General features: G+C 45.7%; 1 long non-coding RNA gene across 1 annotated transcript; it reads right to left on the bottom strand.

Moving 5' to 3' along the window:
- Positions 1-12,725: 12,725 nt before the first annotated feature.
- Positions 12,726-15,201, bottom strand: LOC142771660 (uncharacterized). Its single transcript, XR_012886055.1, has 4 exons — positions 15,056-15,201; positions 13,055-14,137; positions 12,887-12,991; positions 12,726-12,831 (listed from the first exon to the last, which is right to left on the bottom strand). It is a non-coding gene; the product is annotated as an uncharacterized LOC142771660 (long non-coding RNA).
- Between the last annotated feature and the right edge of the window lie 235 nt (positions 15,202-15,436).

The following is a 15,436-nucleotide window of genomic DNA, read 5'->3' as shown; positions in this document are numbered from 1 at the left end:
CTGCGAATCTTTATTGTTGAACAAAGCACAGAAGAAATCTCCCACCAACACTACTTTGGTGTTCAAGATCTAGTGCCTATATATATGGAGTGACCAGTCGACGATTGGGCAGTGCGAACAGTCAAATTATTTTTTTACTAAAGGAACTCTCTGACAGACACTGCCTGCATAGGCTTTGCGAGGCAAGAGAGGGTGAAGCATAGGATATGAAAGAGGGGGAGGGGGTAACAGAAGTGCAGAGAGTAACCTGCAGCGGTTAGAAAGCGGGGAAAAGAGAGGTGCGCCCATGTCCGAAGATAACTCCACCTGATTCTTTGTGCCACCTGATTCTTCGTTTTCTCGTCCAAGCCACTGTATTAACGCGATAGAGTTAAAGAGCTCGTGTTGCAGAAATCCCGCCATCGGCGTCGACCTCGTTGGTCGTGAGCGAAAACTCCTCTATGCGTCTGTGAGCGAAAAAGCAAGTTACAGAGATCGCCGCGGGAGGCTGCTTCGTGTCCACGGGTGCGCACGCGATCACACTGATAAATCTACGCATTCGAAGAAAAAAAAAGTGCTCAAGGTCACGAGGCGCAGTAGTTCCTTTGCCCCTGCCACCCTTTCTGGCTTAGCTTCCAGCGCTTTTATCGGGACGAGAGAAGAGATAGTGCAATTGCAGCACGCAACAAACCTTTGTAACTGCACTCGCATTGGACGGATTTTGAAAATTTTTGTGGTATTGAATTTGTGAGGCAATAAAATCTTCTGAATTCATTCCGGGGTTACCTGAAAAAGTGTTTCAGCGCTCCTTTAACGCGTTTTCTTCGACAGGTGTCACGACGAAAACGAGCCCATTCGACGATTTGTAGGCGTATTTAGTAAGCCCTAAAGTGCGTCGCAAAAGGCCGGGATAGTGCAGCCATCACCGCTGAAAACACACAAACTTTCAAACAGCTCTCAAAATTGACAACTATGCCCATTTAGCGCAAAACATACCATGCCTTTCCAGAGGCGTTGATCAAGCAAACAGCAAACGCTAGATAAGGTGCTGCTCTCTGTGAGGCATTGTTAGACTGTTTATGGCCTCCGAGATGGCGAGCGCGTGGCGTGTATCTTGGAGGCCGTGCGACTCTTGCTTTAGATGAAGGACCTGTATGTACCATTCACGCGCGCGCGCTGGTACTATTTACTGTGTGCGTGTGTGTGTGTGCGTGCATGTGTGTGTATATAACAAAACATGTTAATAAGTATGCACTTAGTGGTTGATAGGCACACTAGGGGCCAGATTTCACTATCGCGTTCAACTCGTAAAGGTGAAGCTTAAGGGTCCCCCAATTTTTTATCCCTAACTTCGGAAGCTTTCGTTTACTCTCCGGTTTCCTTCATGATTGAGGCCCACTTATCACAGAACAATGGGATAATCTAATGAGGTGAGGTACTGGTGAAGTCATATGAAAATTTCTTGCATCATTCGTGTACAAGCCTTGATGCCAAGACTGATAGCGAATTTTCGTGTTAAATTATGTATGTGAGGTTTTCATATTCACAAAATCATAAACTTCACAGTAATTCATTCGTATACTACAGTGTGTTTAGAAAAAGCGTTGAATAATTTAGAGTACTCGGTACTCTGCTATGGGAGAGCTGAAAGCCGTCCCTTGGGCCTCACACTTGATACAGCAAGCCGCCGATGTTTTCGAAAACTTTGAGATACCAAGTCAGCTACATATGAAATCATAAATAACTGCTCAACGGGCGCTGCTTAGCTACGTTGCGTGTGTTTACTGCGTAGCGCATAGGGTGCATGAATAGATGGTTCGAAGCGTTTTTTTCTTCAGCCGACGATCCATGCACTCCAACACGCCATTCTTTTTCTTCAGCCCAAAAGCGGTGCAGGCTTTATCTGCATGTTTACTTATCGAAGCTATCTATACAGGGAAAAGGTTTAATACGGTGGATTTTGTGAGACTATGTTTCTATTCAAGAAGCGAATGTTATTCTAATAATTTCAAACGAGTGGCTTAATCTTTGTTTGAGTCATTATATATATATGTCCTTATATGCTTCTGGAAAGAGACTCCTGGTAAATAACTCAAAAATTGGGGTCTTCCGAGTTATGAGATGTCCCTAGGCTAGGGAAACAATCAATAGTTAAATATAATCTGTGCAGATCTTCACATTTTGCATTTTGAGCCGGATAAGAAAGAAGAGTGATCCCTTCTTCATAGTAATCGGTATAAAACGGTAGTGAACCTTGCATTCACAGAATTACTCGATTGTTTATAGTAGTGAACTAATCTATGGCAGCACGCAAAATGTGCAATATATTTTGTGAGCTGTAGGCCCGTTTGGTACGTCTGCATCCACGTTGACACCTAGTGACATCTCATCGACTAACTTTTGTGGTTTTTGATGACTAACATCGTGGTAACCATAGTAACAATGTATGTGTTTATTGTTGCACAATCATGGCATCAAAATGCACACAATAGAGAGTGATACTTTACACGGACTTATTGAAACGATTATCGCTTGAGGAGAGAAAATTCACGGCTATGCTTCTAGTAATAAGGGCGAGCCCGACTGAAGACTTACCGGCCAACTGCACGTAGTGTGCTAAATCGTAGCACACTACGTGCTAAATCGGCAACTGAACCCGGGAGCAGATGGATCGCTCCGTAAGAAAGGGAAAGTTCTCTGACGAAAATTACAGACAGTATTTTTTCCAAGCCTTGCATTTTACAGCAAGTTACGTATCTGAGGCGTTATAGCTCAGTGGGCAGGGAGCCGCGCAGTGATCACCATAGTCTGAAGTGCGTGGCTTTGATTACCAGGTCATTCCGGTACCTAAACCTTCTAGCTTTTTTTTAATCATGTGTTCGTGTGCGTATTACAAACGTCATTTCCACAACGTAAATGACGCCACTGTAGTTTTGGTGAACAGCAGCACAAAATATTTCTGTGTTAAAAAACAAAACAAATGTACGATCACTCCCGCCGAGTGCCCATGACGTAAAGTCCTCCGAACATTTTCCTTCTTCATGCCAGGTGCTGTATACCATATATCTTCCACGCCACGAAAACACACGAAAGTTGATGCGATTTTCAATATGGACCCTTTCACACATGCTTGCATGTTGTCTGAACTGGGTGCTGACTTCAATTCTGGATTATGCATGACCCAGTTGGCGCTTCTCTCTCGACCCAGTTGACGTAGTACTGTGACATCAATGGGTAAGAGCCTACTTGCTTGTTCTCGACACGAGGTGTACAAATCACCACGATTTTGCTGATACGATTGCAGGTAGGTATTTGAATGACTACTATGCTTCCAACAGCATGATTTCTTGTCTTTATTAAAAATAGGAAGAGTGGGGTGCACTGACACTGGCTCCACGACGTACTAGGTGTATAACAGAGGAGTTAGTAGAGGATGAGAATGGCCTTTTGGTTTGTTTGTTTCTTTGTTCGATTTCTTACCAGTATCCCAGATCTTGAAATTCACAAATTTTGAAACATGTGCTTGCTGTGTTTCCACCTTCGCACACATTGAACGACTCTTTTTTTTAACCTGATCAAAATGTACTGGGGAGGCCCTCCAATATCACTTCTCTATCAACCCTCTCAAAAGCAACTTGCACATGTATGTGGCTGTAGGTATAGCGCAGCTTATGGTAAATATTCAATAACTTAATATAAAACTATCAATATTAACTAATTTTTGAAATTCGAGGCATCAGTTTCATTTGAGACCCTTTATAGTATGACACACAAGAACAATTGACTCGCTCTACGTTTGAAGATGACTAGAAAACCCACTAGCCATCTCAGGATTGTTGACTAGTGTAGTCGTCTTGAGATTTTTCATCAAAATGATATTCATCATTAAAATTTGGTCCCATGCGAAACCAATCACGTCTATGTCCACTGTAGTTGTGTTTTTCGATGCTACATGACCAGAAATATGGATTCAGTAAAAATATACTTCACAGCTTAAAGCACTGCCCTGGGCGAAAATACTTATATCTGTGGTGCAAATTCACAGGATGACAACTTCATATTGTGTGACATCGATCGGCCAATGAATAATCCTCCAGCGAAGGAATGTGGTCGTGCAATGGGAGCTCCATTTTATGTGCGAGCACCCCAATTACGACACCACGGACTCGTTACGAACGTGCATCACCCAGATGGAATGGCCATAGCAGCTGTCATTCTCAGCAAGCTCAAACAGTTCTCTCCTGACGCGTCGTTAGCGTAAGGACTTCAAGTGGAGGAGGGATGGATGCCGACATGTGGCGCTCGTGTTGTCTGCTGCGAAAGATTGCCGAGATGGGGAGGGATGGTAATACCCAGTTTCCATACACCCTGTTTGCTATATCGACGAAGTTTGTTGCCTCGTAAGTGGGCTTCGCACACCTAATGCTGTCTGGGCAGCTGACGTAGATGAAGCTTCCTGCTGATGCCTCGCTAACAAGCACCCTTACTCGGGGTACTCTGAGCGGATATTGTGCCTCCTGATGGAATTTGTTGCTTGTGCGTTCCTTATGGCACAGCATGTTGTTTTCTTGAAAACGGTGGCACAGCTGTCATATATGAACGCAGGGTCACTAATAAAGGCTATATATCTCTCTAAATTGTTCAGAGCTTGTTTGAAGGCATGAGGAAAAAATAAGCCAGCTTCAATTTCTGTATATGGGGACGGAATTCCATAAACCACTAAGTGAGTGATTAAGTGAGTGAGTGATTGAGTGAGTGAGTGAGTGAGTGATTGAGTGAGTGCACCTCGACAATGCAGCTGCACAAGCTCTCAATGAATACATCGTTCTGAGCTCTACAAACAAATAATCCCGGAGTGGGGACGTCGGTCTCTATCGAAAGTTTTTCAATCATGCTATACTATATGATTACTACACCTTTATGATGAAATGTTTCCCTTATATTGGTAGATAACAGAGTTAACATTATAGAGACAAGGCTTCTCTTGGGTGTCTCATAGAGCGCTAAATAAAATTGTTCCAGGCCATCACCCCTCAAGCCGGAGGAAATCAGAAACATATGCGTTAACGAGTGGTTAACTACCTGAAATGGGGAACGTAAGAGAGCAATACACCCGAACAGCGGTTACGCAGAGTAAGCGACATTCTTAGGCTGGAGGATATGCCTACCGTGTGCATAATATTATGTGAATAACTGCACTATTTAAGTCACGGCTCAGGTAAGGGAACGAATTATTGTGACAAAGATTTCTCTTATTGAAAAGCTTGGAGGTGGATACATCTTCCATCATGACTGAATCATGTCGACTACAATATTCACTATTATAATGAAATATCTTCCATCATGCTGATAGATAGTATAGACGCCAAAGTACACGAAACGATTAGCTACGTAAAAGGTACATGGTGCAGTCGGTTCCTACATGTACTTTGCTGCGTGTGAAGTATGACGTTGAAAACGTTTTTTGCTAATATGTCACTACTTTCCATGAGTAAAACTACTTTTTTATAAACATCTCGTACATGAAGGAGGAGGAGGAGGAAGCAACGAAAGGGAGAAGGCAGGGAGGTTAACCAGAAAGACATCCGGTTGGCTACCCTACACTGGGGGATTAGGGAAGGGGACAAGAAAGACGAGAAAGAGGGAAGAGAGGGAAAAGAAAAAAAGGGCGGGGGAGAGACTGAAAGTAATTTCACTGCAGCGTGTAGAACTCTACCGCATGCCAGAGGCGTTCACACAAGCCTGTCTTTCTCAGGAAACACAGCAGGGCTTTCACTGCCTTGTGGGCTGTCGAGGCATGTGTACGTTGCTGTAATAGCACCTGCACAGAAAGAGGCCGATCATCCAGTCACCGCATTGCGTTGGCAAGTACTTGTCTCTCTGAGGCAAATCGAGGACATTGGCACAGAGGGTGTTCGATATTTTCGTCGGTGCCGCAAACATCGCACGCCGCACTGTCAGTAATTCCGATTAACGTGGTATAAGCTTTCGTGAAAGCAACTCCCAGCCAAAGGCGATAGAGAAGCGAAGCTGCACGTCGATGTAGGCTAGGTGGAGGCCGGAGTTGTAGTGAAGGGTTGAGCTCGTGCAGTCTTGTACGTCGTATGCTTGGTGTGTTCCACTCAGTAAGTGTGAAACTGCGGGCCAGTTGATGAATCAGCCTCGCCGCATCCGCTCTTGAAAGCGGATTCAGAACACTGTTCGCTTCTTTATGTGACGTGCGAGCAGCATGATCTGCAGAATCATTGCCGCCTATACCACAATGCCCAGGTAACCACTGAAAGACGATGTCATGGCCTTTTTGTATTAAAAGGTGGTGAAGTTTCATGGTTTGGTAGGTCAACTGGTCGTGGCATCCGCGTCGGAGAACTGATATGAGGCACTGTAACGCTGGTTTTGAGTCAGAAAACACAGCCCATTTACCTGGTCTTTCTTCTGAATTGATGAGTTCTAGTGCATTGCGCAGAGCCTCGAGTTCTGCCGTCGTTGACGTTGTCACATGTGAAGTCTTAAAACACCGAGTTACCCCTTGTGTTGGTGTAACCACTGCTCCACCTGAACTAGACAGCGTAGTAGAGCCATCCGTGTAAATGTGCACGTGGTTACTGTAGTTTCGTTCCAGTAGGAATAGACTCGGTTGTTTCAGGGCATGTGTCGGTAAGTCCAATTTTCTCCTCATTCCTGGAATCATTAAGTGAACTCGCGGCCGGCTCAAGCTCCAAGGAAGAAGCAGTGGCTTTGATGCAGGTGCGTATGTCTCAGCAAACGATGAACGATGCTTGTAGACAATAGTGCCGTATGTCGTGCGAGGCCTCTCAGCAGCCAGGCTCGCCAGGTGGTGAGAAGGGGTCCTGGCATAATGCCTGAGGGGCATGCGCATTGTCTCGGTATTAATGTGCGTCTTTATCGAGTGATCTTGAGCGATGACAATGGTTTCAGCCGTTGAAGCACTGCGGGGTAATCCAAGGCATATCTTAAGTGCTTGGGCTTGAATGCTCTGAATTGCGCGCAGGTTGGTCTTGCCGGTGTTAGATATTGCACTTAAGCTGTACCGTAGGAACCCAATAAACAGCACTCTGTACAGTTGTAGCATGGATGGTATGGGCACTCCCCAATTCTTTCCTGCAAGGAATTTGAACATATGGCATGTTGCGATCAGCCGCTTCTTCACATAGTTCACGTGTGGAGTCCACGACAAGTTTCTATCTATTATGACTCCCAAGAGCCTGTGGCTTCTGCTGAACGATATGTATTCTTCATTATTAATATGCTGTAAGCAGACATTGCTTTCCGCGTGAACGCTACCACTGCACATTTTTCGCAGGACACCTCCAGGCCTTGTTTACGAAGGTAGCATGACGTCGTTGTAGCAGCCTTCTGAAGGTGGGCGCGAAGCTGAGGCCTTGTCACACCTGATGTCCAAATGCAGATGTCGTCAGCATAGACAGAAAGTTCTACAGTGCTAGGTAGCTGCTCGACTAGACCAATGAGAGTTAGGTTGAAAAGGGTAGGGCTCAACACTCCTCCCTGAGGAACTCCTCGGCTGCTGTAATAATCAGGTGTTGGGTCATTCACTGTCATCACGTAAAATGATCTCAGCTGTAAGTAGCTGTACACCCACATATATATCTTGCCACCCAGACCTACTAATTCCGAAGCATTAAGGATGGATTCATGGGTGACATTGTCGTAAGCCCCATTAACATCTAGAAACAGGGCGGCGCATAGTCCCTTACAGGCTTTCTGGTGTGTAACATATGTCACCAGATCAACAACGTTGTCGATTGACGAATGGCCGCGCCTGAATCCGGTCATGGATACTGGATAGATTTCGTAGTGCTCTAAATACCACTCCATTCGTGTTAGAATCATTTGTTCCATCGTTTTTCCCGCACAACTGGCAAGTGCGATAGGACGGTAGGAGGCAATATCCAAAGGAGATTTACCAGCCTTTAGAAGTGGAATGAGGCGACTTGACTTCCATGCCTGGGGAACCGTGCCAGTCTGCCAGGAGTCGTAGTATAGGCGTAAGAGTGCCTTCCGAGCTTCGTCTCCAAGATTACAAAGGGCACGATAGGTAATGCCGTCAGGTCCGGGTGCTGAAGAACGTCGGCACAGTGCCAGTGCCGCCTCTAGCTCATCCATAGAAAACTGGCATTTCATACGGGGATCACGTGAGGGCGGTGGGTTGTCAAAAGTTCCCGTTCTTGATACTTTGAAATTGGAATCACCGGCAATTTTTCTACAGAAAGATTCTGCGACGTCAATCTCTCTGCATCGAAGGTGAAGTGCCAGAGATGTAAACGGGTGTCGCTGACCCAAGGTTGTGCTAAGACCCCGGACAGTTCGCCATATCAGTGATAGGGGCTCTCGTAGATCCAACGACTCGCAAAAGAATGTTCAACGTCGCCTAGCCAGTTTATTCATGTGCCGCTGCATTTTCTTTTGAATGCGTCTAGCCAGCCTCAAGTCATCCATGCACTTTGTCGGTATCTTCATTCTGCACGACGGCGTATTGCGCGAAGTTTCTCAAGCTCGATGTCGAAATCGGTGCGCTTGTGACTAGTCAAATGTGTATGCGTGGTATTCCGCAGGACATCCTTTATCGAGTCCTCTAGGTTATATGATGAGCCGTCGGTACAGCAGTCTTCCATTAACATTTTGAATTTCGGCCAATCAGTGTATCTGAGACCTCTTGAGGACTTGGAGCTGGTGAAACCTTCTATACACAGATAAGTTGGTATATGGTCGCTGTCCCGCGTTTCCAGATCCGAAAACCAGTGCACTTTCCTGGTAAGTGAGCGAGAAACCAATGTAAGGTCCAGGCAGCTGCTATAGGCTGATACGCGTAAATATGTAGGGCTTCCATCGTTACAAACGCAGAGTTCGTACTGTGAGGCTAAGGACACCAATTTTCTTCCAATAGAGTTGTCCCTGGAGCTTCCCCATAGAAAATGGTGGGCATTGAAGTCGCCAGTGATCACCAATGGCCTTGGAGTCAATGTCAGAATACCGCGTAAGCGCTCGCAGTCTAGGTGGCTTGATGGATATAAGTAAGCTCCGATAATCGTGAAAGCAACCTTATCATTCTTCACAGTAAGGCACACATACTGATTCCCTTCATCAGGCGAGACTCTGTGGTGAACGTAAGTGAGGTCATGGCGCATGAATACAATAACTTTGCTGCAGTCTCTTTGAGTGGAGGTCATAAAGCACACATATCCTGACAGCTTGATTGAAGCACACAGGTTGGGTTCACAAATCACGATAATGGGGAAGCGGTTCACAAATACAAACTGTCTAAAGTCAGACATGCGCGACTTCAGTCCTCTGGCGTTCCACTGAAAGACAGATGCATTCTTGACTTCCGCTCGAAACGACGGTGCCTCGCTGCCCATGGTTTCACCTTAGAGCTGCAAGCACCGGACTTAGGGTGTCCAGCACATGCAGTGCGGTCTGCGCAGCCGAAGTTTTCATATTACTCAGTAGGACACGCATGGTACTCATCAGCGATTGCAGCAAGCTTATCACTTGATCTTCATTCATCGCATCACTGGTTTGAGGGGTCGTCAAGGCGGCGAGATTTGATGCAGCTCCGAAGTAGGTTGACTTCGTGGAAGTGACGGCCACTGTTCGGAAGGTGTGACTGCTGTCCCTTTCTTCTGTTTGGCAGTATCCGTCTTCAGTGAGATCGTTGTTTGTGGGTCAGCCTCTTTGATAGAGGATGACATCTCTCTATCGGTAGAGCAGTTTTTCTGTGATGGTCTTCTTCCACGACGCCGTCGTCGGCGTAGTGTAGCGGCAGCTTCCCTGTGCGTTGAATTGTCCCGCACCATACGCCTGAGTACCGCATGCTCGTTTCGCACCCGCGGGCAATCTTTGGATGAGGCCTCATGAGCGCCGTGGCAGTTTGGACATCGTAGTATGGTGGCACTGCAGGCGTCTTTTGAGTGAGACTCAGCGCACCGCAGACACACAACTTTGTTCTCACAGACACCTTTTACGTGTCCCATCTTGAAGCACTTGTAGCATTGCAGTGGCTTCGGTATGTAAGGACGCACTGAGTGGCGAACATGGCCAACTTTGACATACGAGGGAAGGCTGTCTCCCTCGAACACAAGCCTCAAGCAGCGTGAGTTGCCGAGTCTGGTAATGTGCGTAATGCGGGTGCCTTCTGTCGCTGGCTTTATTAGTATTGGCAGGTCATTAGCTGAGATGGAAAGATCCACATCGTAAATGACGCCTACAGTGCCATTACAACCTGTAGCGACCATTGGCCGAACTGTCAGGTTGCCGATTTCTGTTATGTGCCGAAGGCTTTGCAGTGCACTACGGTGCATAACGTCTACAGCAAGGACATTCTTCCGTGCATTGATCCTGACGTCTTTGATCTCATTCGGCGCGGTTTCCTCGAGAACCACAGAAAGAACTTGCCTGTTCAGGAGTCGCAAGTTAGATGCAGGGTCTTCGGGCATAAACAGCATGGTGTGCGGCCACCGCAGTTGTGCAGTCTTAACGGTGGAAACACTTGCCGACGATGCCGTCCACAGCAGTCTTTGTTTTGTAGATCGATTCCTGAAGACCGTGAAGTCATCATCCGATGACTCAAAGCCGTCCGAGTACAAATCGGTTGCCTCGCTGTCTGTGTCGCTCGATGCGTTGCTACGCTTCCTGGACGACGAAGTGATTCTCTCACAGAACGGGTGTGCCCGTGTCTCAGTATTTTCAATTTGTTTTCCTAGAAATCCTGGGAGCTGCCACTTCCTCCTTGGCGGTGATGCTTCAGGACACACCTGAGAATGTTCCAGGCGTGCAACCGTCGCGCCGGGCTTCATACATGAAAGCATAGAGAAATAAAAAAAGGAGAAGAGTGGACACTCCCGTAGACCCCAGCGGCCCAATCGACCCTAGCACACCTGGTGGTTGGTGAGAGCAAGTGGCGCGCGCTTCCTGTTTCGGTTTCACTGGCGCAAATTTTGAACTTTATTTTTATTTTTTTTATTTCTATTTCGATTAAGTTATAATAAAAAGAGATGCAGGTAGTGATAATTCATTACGATTTTATTCATCGCGCTTGTTCTTGTTCTTTTGTTCACTTGTTGATCACTTGTTCTTTTGGAACAAGTGATCAATGTATATATCAGTCAAAGAGACAGAGTATCCGCAATGTTTTATTCAAAGGCAAGGTAGAGTCTGAGAATATAAAAAGCACAATATGACAAAGGTAGACAACAAATGCATCTCACCTTACAAATAAATTGTAACAAATATTGTAACAAATACAGAGAGAACACAGACAACGCACACATCGCTAGAGTTGGCAGAAGCCGAGAAGCTGGTGAAGTATGACACACCGGGCCCGTGGGTAAGTAAGGATCTATGGCAAAAACACAGCGCCCAATGCTGAAGAAGAAGGAAGAAGTGACATATACACAGCAATGAAGTCGCGAATAACGCCTGGGGTTAACCAAAATAATGCATAGAAAAAAAGAGTGCACAGAAACCACACGACACAATATAGCAGAAAGGCAAAGCTGCAGTGTGCTGGCTGTGCTTAAGAACAGCTAGCCTAAAATGAAAAAAAAAGCAGACTTGATGCCTGCTTGTCCTCAGAAAGGTAGGGCTTTGCAGCTTGCTCACTACGTGAAAGACAAACTTTATGCTACAACACTGGCAGGTCTTGTGGCTCTTCTTATCATCGAAAACTTAAGATCCCAAGTGATTTGCGTCTGGGTGTTGCTGTGACGCTTGCGAGCTAAAATAGATTGTAGTCATCACTTATCCAGAATTGTGGACCTTAATTGGTGTTACGAGAGCGGTATTACAGGTCTAATAAATAGCAGAAGGAAACCACTTTGGCTCATTATTTTTCACAAAGGCTCTACATCGTACGTTATCACTCACAAGCTATATAAAAATAAAATGGCAGCGTCCGCAGCCCCATCAAACGCTACAAGTTTGGGTATTCTTTTGAAAATTTTGATGGGCGAGATGAGGAGGTTGATGAGAAACTAAAATACAAAAAGCGTGATAACGTGAACTGTGCCCACTTCATACTGTGTTCCTTACCCGCTCGAAGACATTTCAACAAGCGGTTTTGTTATCGATATATTACTTGAGCTGGAGAGATAAAGCATACACAGTGACCAAGCGACCCACAGTAAAGTGTACAGTTCGCCCGCATTTGCTACAAAAGTACAGACAGGATACCCAACATTCTTTTTAAGGTTATGCAAATCACTTCGAACGAATACACAGTGTCCCTACTCCTCATAGCGGGTAACCAAAACAATGTATGCAACGAATGAGTGGTTAGTTTGGTGAGGCTGTCTCCGCAGTCTTTTGATAGTTTTCCGCTGTGCTGCTACTTTGGCTTGCAGATGTTTAATGGTTTGCTTGTACTTCATTGATGGAGACATTGTCGCTGGCACACAGGAACGCACTGCAATAAACAAAAAAATGGATGTAAAAGCGAAGAACAACTAATCCCATACGAGCACTTTCCTCGCTCTTTCAGACCCAAGGTGCACAACTTTCTGTGGTGCAAAGTTTTCGGTTCCACTACCTAAAAACAAACCATTCACAATGTTGACAATGCACAAAAAAAATGAAAATCACTGAGAGCCCACCCTTACATTTTGTAAGTGCACGCGTAGTGTCCTTTTGAGGATAGTTTCCTCAGAATGTCCTAAACATAAAATAGCACATTAAAAACAGCTGCAATAAAAGCATAGTCACCATTTTCTCTAGGGAACTCAGACGTGGAGCTGTTGGCGGAGACATCTTCTGGAGGGTCTTGTGAAGCTTGTTCAGTGCCTCGGACAGTGCTGTCGGAAGAATCTTGCGAGCGGCCTGCGGAAGTCTCAATATCAATCCACTCTGGTGTTGAAGTGAACATACAACTTACCGGTCACACAAGTTCCTTTTGTGACAGCTGAACGACTGGTTAAGGTTTTCTCCGGCAAGAAGAAGTCAGCAGAAATTCTTTCACCAGCTACAAGGGAGCTGCCACCTGCAGAGGTTTGGTCAACAGTCAATTTGGGTAAAAAAAAAGAAATCGCGACACTGAATGCACCCTGTTCATCGGGGCACCTCAATGTGTGGGAGCCGCTTTTTGAAGCCTCTACCGCAGGTCTTGAAGAAATGAAATTACGACAATGTGTCAGTAAGAGGCTTAAAATAACACAAACTGAAGCTCATCCGCACCTTGCAGTGCAGCTTCTGCAGTCATGTCACAGTCACTATTTGAAGCGACGCTCGGAGAACGTGCATATATGTGCAGTTGGTACAAGTTACAAAGCTTGTAGCATGGGGAAACTTAAACAGCTCTTTCAAATGCGCAGATTGGTCGAACGTCGAGGAAAAGAGAAGGCACCAACTAGGAAACAAGTAATTTGTGATTTTTGGAATTATCAACAGTGCCAGCTTTCACCGATGAAAGGTATATGTACATGTGCACTCAGGCTTGAAGATAACGTGAAATAGCCCTTGAAAGTCTTTCAAAACAAGTTGCGCTGGTCAAGAGCATCAAAAAACGACAGAAATGTAAGGCTGCTGTTAGGAAGGTAATAGCCCATAGTTCACAAAATTTAAGACTTTCCAAGTGTTACTTCTATAGTGAGGTTTCTCCACCGGCTACAAAAATCTTCGCGGTTAACTGTCGCCACTGATTCAATACAAGTGGCTGCTATTACACATATTTGAGTTTCAGTCAATCACTTACATGGTGCAGCTGGTTGCACACTGGGAACAGACATTCTTGTAAGCCTTGTGTGCCCAGGGTCCATGAAACTTTGAGCAGTAAAATGGTCGCTACAAACCCTGTACGTTGCGTACAATAGGCTGGCCGGCTTACTAAGGAGATCATCGCGTCCAGCATACTGCATCCATGCTTTCATCCTGCATTGGCAATGAACTACCAGCTGAAAGGGGAAGTGCTTGAATAGTGATTTTTTATTGTTACCCTCACTGAGCAAGTACGAACAGTAAGCCTAAAGACATGCAAACCATACAAAAGCTTTAACACACCTGCCGTCCCGTGGTATGCGGAAGAAACTCGTCCCAGGCTTCTTGTAGGTTCCGCCATTGTTGAAGCACCACGATACACAGCAGTAGCTGCCGTAGCTTGGACCGCCGGACGGCTTGGCATCAGCGCGGTCTGAAAATGTTAGTAAGTGGATGCTTCGCTGTCAAATTACGAAAAAGATATGTGCACGTCATAAGTGTACCAACAAACCCCTTTGAATGATTAGCTAATCGATGCACAATACAAAACTAGTGATACATCTCTGACCCATAAAACTCTGACTTACAAAGATAGACGTCAAGACCACGTAATCTTCAGAAGTTTCCAGGCCGCTATCCCTTGTAATGCAATGGTATCGCGGCCTGGGAACTTTAGAACACCTTCGTGCGTACGCAGTATCGGCACAGTACATTGGGAAGAAAAATCGTAGTTGAAATTTGTGCGGTAAAATTATATTGGAAACGTCAAAAAAATTTGTGGGCAGCTTGCACTAGTGGCACAAGGCTAGCGAAGAAACGAAGATGATAGCCACTTGGCTAGTCCAGATTTGCCTCCGGCACACAAAGAATTATTCGTGTTGCGAGCCTTCGGGAAACGTGTCGTGAAGCATGCGAGGCCCAGCGAACGCTTCTCAATATTTTGCACCGAGCCACCGAGCCTATGACCTAGCTGCCCAGCTATGCTCAGCCTACAGACGCTCGCGTCCGTGGCAGACGCAGCACGCGTCGCCTCGGCTTGACGCCGTGCCGCCTTTGCTATACTGCATACGTTGCACAATGTTCCCGTCTAGCCGCCGCATAGAGCCACAAAATTTCTTTTTAGCGAACCTCCCAGTCCTTACAAGCTACAGAAAAAGGTTACAACTGCGTGAATGAGACGCCACGTAAGAAACAAACTCGCACACACGAAGCGCAACGTGTGTGTGTGCATCTTTCTATGTTTGTTTCATGGTGTCTTATTCGCACAGGTGTAACCGTTTTCTGAAAAAAAATGACCGAACAAGACCAACAACATGTCATTCAACAAGCTTCGCTTGAAAACGTGCCTCACCTGTTATCTCACGCTTGAAAACGCCGACGCAGCCGACGTTGACGAAAGCGACGAAAGCTTCTCGCTGTCAGTCATGCATGGGCTTGTCGCTGGGTGGATGGTGTTTATGACAGTACGGCTGAAGAAAAATAATCGCGTAAGGTGTGTTGAATAAATTGTTTTTATGTATAAAAAACATACCTAATTTGGGCGTATAATTATTATTTTGTAAAAACAATTTTGTTGCATTGATTATAACTGTTTTTTTTTTGCGCTTGCGCCCTCTGACGTTTGATGAGAGCACTAGTTGGTTACGTAATCGTGACGCACTTCCTGAGGCCAGGTTTCGCGGAGTGTCCTCTCTTGTCTTCTTCTTTCTCTATGATGAAAGCTTCAATCCGG

This window comes from Rhipicephalus microplus, chromosome 9, assembly GCF_043290135.1.
Source record: "Rhipicephalus microplus isolate Deutch F79 chromosome 9, USDA_Rmic, whole genome shotgun sequence".
Classification (NCBI taxonomy): Eukaryota; Metazoa; Arthropoda; class Arachnida; order Ixodida; family Ixodidae; genus Rhipicephalus; species Rhipicephalus microplus.
This window is presented reverse-complemented; position numbering and strand designations above follow the sequence as displayed.